The sequence below is a fragment of the Artemia sp. Qi Xiang Cuo genome, chromosome 13 (assembly GCF_049724085.1).
Source record: "Artemia sp. Qi Xiang Cuo chromosome 13, ASM4972408v1, whole genome shotgun sequence".
Classification (NCBI taxonomy): Eukaryota; Metazoa; Arthropoda; class Branchiopoda; order Anostraca; family Artemiidae; genus Artemia; species Artemia sp. Qi Xiang Cuo.
Window position 1 is genome coordinate 47,676,431 of NC_142806.1, and position 6,000 is coordinate 47,682,430.

A 6,000-nucleotide genomic window follows, 5' to 3' on the forward strand; every position below is an offset into this window, starting at 1 on the left:
TAGATGGTTCTTGGGCATTTGTTTAATAAATGATTTTCAAGACTTCAAAGATAGCCACAAATATTTCAAAATGTGATAGCAAAACTGGAAATACAATGAAAATCGTGAAGATAAAGGTTTGGTAAATATTTTGCTGTTCATATTATTGACTTACAAGAAGTGAACATACCACTTGTTGCCTTGTTTTGGCTCTTTTCAAATATAATAATCAATATAATAATATAATAATCAAATATAATAACTTCTCCCCAGCAACACTTAATTTTGCCAACTAGCTGGAAAGAAACATTACCCCAGAAAACAATTCATTTTCCAACTAGTTGACTAAATAGTTAGAATTTATTCTGAAAACATAAAATATGTTAATAATATAGGGTTTTTTTCAAATTTAATTATCACTATTGTTATGGGCACAGTTCATATATTATCCAGTATGATCATTCTCTATCTCACCCATTATAAAAACCCGGACCAGGGTGTGAGTGCTCCGGAGAACGTTTTGGCAGATATAAACATGTTAGACATGCTAGACAGGTTAGTCTGTTTCCGACTGTTTCCATCAAAGTGCATTGAAACAAACGGAAATGAAGCTAATGCAGAAACAAGCTAGACAAGCTAAGGCAGAAATAAGTGGGAGGAGCTTTTTGTTCACGAAGACCAGAAATGATCTGCAATAAGCTTACTGGTATATTCTGTCTACTGTGGTTATGGGATACCACCAGATGGCTAATTTGACAGTGTATATATATTCACATCTTTGAATTAGCCAACTGACCAACCAGTATTTTAATCCTAGGAGTCCAGATGGACATAGGGAAACATATTAAGAAAACAATTCCTACTACATAATATGCAGAATAGTCCTATTTGACACATTTTGCAGGGGGAGAGCCTTTATCTTCACTTCTTTCCTTGTTTTTCTAAGAAATTCATGGATTTTCTAGAACCTATATAGCCTATTCACAGTATATATATCCCCACCCCCCCTAATGTGCAAATATTTATCTAGAATTATATGTTCAATCTACATTCAGCATTCATTTCCATCACAAATGACATTTACTCCCACATTAGCCATGTGGTGAATGTCCCTGTTGTTACTGTTGTGTTACAACTTATGTCTCTCTCCTTGTCTCCCTCTTAATAGGAGATATATTTTGAGTTATATATTGGGTTTTGAAGCCAAGGATTTTTGTTTTTATTCCCAGGATAATTAGTCTTATACCTGGTCCCAAAAGTGAGATTGAATTTGTCAAAGCTTGGAGGGCTATTCCTCCTGTCTGTTAAAAGAAAACAGATGCATATTTGAAGTTTTGTTCATTTCTATCTTGTATTTAATGGACATAAATTGTGTATGTTCCTTCATCTGTCTGTTTCTTTTCTGGAGGAATATTTTTGTCTCATTTTTAGAATTTGTAATTAATTTTTCCAACTAGTTGACTAATAACTTTTCCCGAGCAAAACTTAATTTTTCCAACTAGTTGACAAATAACTTCTCCCCAGCAAAACTTAATTTTTCCAACTTGTTGACTAATAACTTCTCCCTAGCAAAACTTAATTTTGCCAACTAGCTGGAAAGAAACATTGCCCCTGAAAACAATTCATTTTCCAACTAGTTGACTAGTAACTTCTCCCCAGCAAAACTTTATTTTTCCAACTAGTTGACTAATAAATTTTCCCCAGGAACAAATAAATTTGCCAACTAGCTGGAAACAAACATTGCCCCAGAAAACAATTTATTCTCCAACTAGTTGACTAGAAACTTTTCCCCAGCAATACATTCTTTATCCAACTAGCCAGAAACAAACTTACCCTATAAACACTTTTGTTAGCCATCTATTTGGCAAGTAACTTTTCCTCAGAATAATTTCTTTAGCTAATGACATGATGTAAAAAGAAAATGGAAAACTTACTATTCCCGGTCTAACAAAAATTGGCAGTAGGCTATGTGCTTTTAACAAATGCACTACAGCTAATGTAAATCAAACAAACTGAATTCAGGAGTCTTGAAGCCACAGAACTAAGTCTTCTCCTTCTATAAGTGAATATATATATATGGACAACTGCAGACATGGGCATCAGACAATGAATGGAACTTGGTAGGTTATATTCGTAATCAGCATAAAAAAAAGGCATCAAATGGTGGATTCACTTTAGTCCTCAACTCAATAATATGATTTCGTATATATTGACCAAAGTCATTAGTCAACTAGTTAGAAAAATTAATTTTTGCTGGAGAGAACTTAGCCTAATAGTCAAATAGTTGGCAAATTTAGATTTTTCCTACAGGCCTACAGATAGGCCTAGACCTATGCCAAATTTTCCAACTAGATGACTAAAATGTCTTTAATTATAAGGAGATTAGATAGTACCATTCTATATAAGCTTATAAACTAATTTTTTCCAATAGCCTAGTTGAAGAGTGGATATCCGGCTAGCCCAAGTTCATCAAAGGTTGGTGCCCTTTGGAGGGGGGAAGCAGTGACAATATATCTTCCAAAAGAGCTTCCCAGGGCACAGTTTATGCTCTGGAAATATTCCTTAAGGTTTCATCCACCTAACCCAACTATTTTCCAAGATAGCAAAAAGCCCCCATCTAGAATTTTCCACACCTAATCTAACACATCAAGGGGTTAATCTAATACTCATTACCCTTGACTTACCTAAGTAACTTCAGCAGACAATTCTAGTATACTAGTCCTGATTCAAAGAAAAAACGAAATTTATAGAAGTTGTAAAATATGTAATAATTCTATGTAACCAAGAAAACGTGTTTTTGTAAGTTGCCAATTAAATGTTTAAATTCAGAGGATAAATTAGCCGAATAAGCGACCTGTTCCGCCGAACCTATTAGAAACCAAAAAGAAATCCAACCAGAATAATTTAGAGATAAATGTCATTAAAATTGTATTTTCAGGGGATTTTAGAATTTTGAAGTGTTGTCGGAGACAATGGTTCATGGATTTGAGTGCAAATTTAAATAATACATTCTTTGAATTTTATTAATAGAGTATTGTTAGTTATATATTTTGTATCCGAAAGATTAAGGAGGGACATCAATCCAGAGTCGTTTTTGCTGATTCGAGCCTCTTTCTTGGTCGGCAAAAAGGCTCAAACACACAGGTATCAGATTTCACACAGACTTGAGTAAACAAACTCGAAGAGGGCGACTTTCAGTGGTTCCTTACACTTTCTAACAAAAGGAAGCCGCTTTTGAACAACTGACCGCTTTTGAACAAAAGGAAGCGTTAACCCCCTCAGCATAATTTATGCGCCCACATCCGTTTGATTCCAAGTATTTTAGGCTCTTTGTCGGGTGATAAGCAATTTGAAACGTTGGTATGTAAACTATTCAAAGGAACTGCGGTCATCAAGTGTTTTTTATGAAAACATCCTGCAAACGCTTCAATAGAATATTTTTAGCTGCATTTTTAAGTGCCAATTACGACAATATTGCCTGCAGGAATCTCGTAGGCAAACCCAAAATAGGTTTTTGAGTTTTTTTGGGATTTAAGGAAATATAGGCGTCGGCTTTAGCATGTTGCTAAATCAAAATGTTCACCTGATTCTATTCTATTAGAAAAGACTGAGACCGCCTAACTGCCTCAACTATTAATGTCAGACAAACTCAAAACGCTTACTATGGGAGAGATAGGAAGGTCGCTTCAAATATGGTCGCCCCTTGAAGAAAAATGTGAAGAAGAAATTGCCCCCTGCAATTTCTTTTTTTTGCAAACTTATAAATTCATCTGAACCAACAAGTAAAATAAAGGATATACTTTTAAAGAAAAAATATTCTTTGGTAATCCCCAATATCCCAAACCAAATTTAAAATTTGGAGGTCTGGGAGAAAAATGATTTCTAATTTCTAAAGTAATTAAAGCTTACACCTAATCCTTCGGATCTACACTGGAAATTATTTTAGCTTTGGTTTGGACTATTCTGAACGGTGACGGTGCGTCGTTGCCTGCCATTATATTTATGAGGGTATGTCTAAAGAACATGGCAATCCTCATAAATTTGTAATTTGGTTTATTTATTAGTGTGTTTCTGTTTTTCGCACATTTTTAGCGTTTTGGTTTTTTAATGGTTTAGTGCAGTGGTTCTGAAACTGTGGTACGTGTACCGCTGGGGGGAATGCACAAATTTTTAGAGGGTATGCGGCCGGACAACAAAAAATAAAACAACCCTTTAACTCTAGGACGGGCAAAATTGTCAGAATTGTCCTTTTCTGACTCTCAAGCAGTTTCAGTGGGGACAAGTTAACGTGTGCTTGCCATTAAGGCTTAGTAATCAGAGTGGCTGCGTAGGCCGGTCAGCCTCTCGTATAACTGCACTGCAGTAGTATTGGCTGTTATTAAAAGCTCGCTCTCAGTATTGTGCTATTTTTGTGGTGTGTTGTGTTACTCTGCGGCCTGTTCAAACAATACGTCAGTGTATTGATTCAGGTGCGTAAGTGAATTTTACAATAAAAATTAACAATGGATAAATGGATCCTAAAGAAAATGCTTCTTGAAGAGTTATTACTCTGAATCAAAGCTATTGGCCATCAACTTCATAAAATGAAAGTAGTCCTAAATGTCTTGTTACTAATAAGCAGCCCAAGGAAAGAAAAAAAAACAAAAAAAAACGAAAAACCGGTGAATGAATTAAAAATAAAACTGAAGATATGACGAGTTGTACTTGAAATTAGGTTTTCCTTGGACTGGAAGCTTAGACGAGCCTAATCCCCAATGCATTGTTTGTTATGAAATTTTATCAAACAAATTTTGAAAGCAAACATGAAAATTTAGTTAAAACAGGAGTTACAGTACTTTGAACGTTTGAAAGATTTTAAAAGTAGGAAAAACGAAATAAAAATATTTTCTGGTGCAGAAGAAAATGAGAGCGCTGTAAAAGCTTTTCATAAAATTAGTCATTTGATTGCGAAGGCTGGCAAAAACTATAATATTGGCAAAAATCTAATCCTCCCTGCCGCAGCAAAGATTGTCTGTTGCATGTTTGGAGAGAAAGAGGCAAAAGGAATTAAAATAATTCCATTATTAAATGATACAGTTTCAAGGAGAATTAGTGATATGCCGTATAACACCAAAGAACAACTTGTCAGAGCAATTCGAGGTAGCCCTTGTTTTAGTATACAACTCGGTGAAACCAAGGATGTCGCTGGCACTGTCCAACTGATCGTTTTTGTACTAGACATTTTTCAAGATGAAATATTTTATTTTGTAAGACACTTAAAACATTGACAAAAGGTAAAGATAGTTTCAAGTTGTTAGATTCTTTTATTTCCGAAAACCAGCTCAAGTGGAAAAAGTGTGTGTCATTGTCAGTGCCAGGGTGCTAAGGATATGAGCGGTCACATCACGGGGCTTGTAGACTATGTTAAAAAGGTTTTGAGTGTGAGTTCACTCATTGTTTATTTCACCATGAGGCTTTGGTGGCTAGTAACCTCCCCAATGAACTCAAAGACTTTCTTGATCCTAGTGTTAAAATTGTTAACTTCATAAGAACTAGGCCTTAAAAATCTCGTTACTTTGAAATTCTATGCCAGGAAATGAGTAGCCTCCATGATAAGTTATTGTTACATAATGAGGTACAATGGCTTTCTCGGAGAAATGTTGTGTCCCGTTTTTTTGAACTCCACAAAGAATTACACTTCTTTTTTTTTTTACCAAACACAAATCCCATCTATCGTCTGTACTTACTGATTTTGATTGGCTTTTGAAGTTGGCTTATTTAAGTGATATTTTGAAAAGCTCAACATTCTGTAGTTTATCCATGCAGGATAGTGTTTCTGATATTTTTCATGTAGATAAAAAACTGACTAGAGAGTACTTTTCACCTTTGGAGAAACAGTTAGACTGGATATGCGGTTCCTTTGATGCTGATACTATGGACACTAACCTGACTACCTTTCAAAAGGAGCCAACCCATTGGAGTCACATGTGATCCAAAGCTGAAAAATAAATATTTGACTCCTGGTACTACATTGTTAGATTT

At 35.0% G+C, this 6,000-nt stretch overlaps 1 protein-coding gene across 1 annotated transcript in view; it reads right to left on the reverse strand.

Annotated features, from left to right (window-relative positions):
• LOC148945348 (2-oxoglutarate dehydrogenase complex component E1-like) overlaps positions 1 to 2,796 on the reverse strand; it is a 50,301-nt gene extending 47,505 nt beyond the window's left edge. Inside the window, exon 1 of the mRNA XM_089099014.1 lies at positions 2,664 to 2,796. The gene's annotated coding sequence lies outside the window, so the exon portion shown is untranslated. The remainder of the gene's footprint in view (positions 1 to 2,663) is intronic.
• Between the last annotated feature and the right edge of the window lie 3,204 nt (positions 2,797 to 6,000).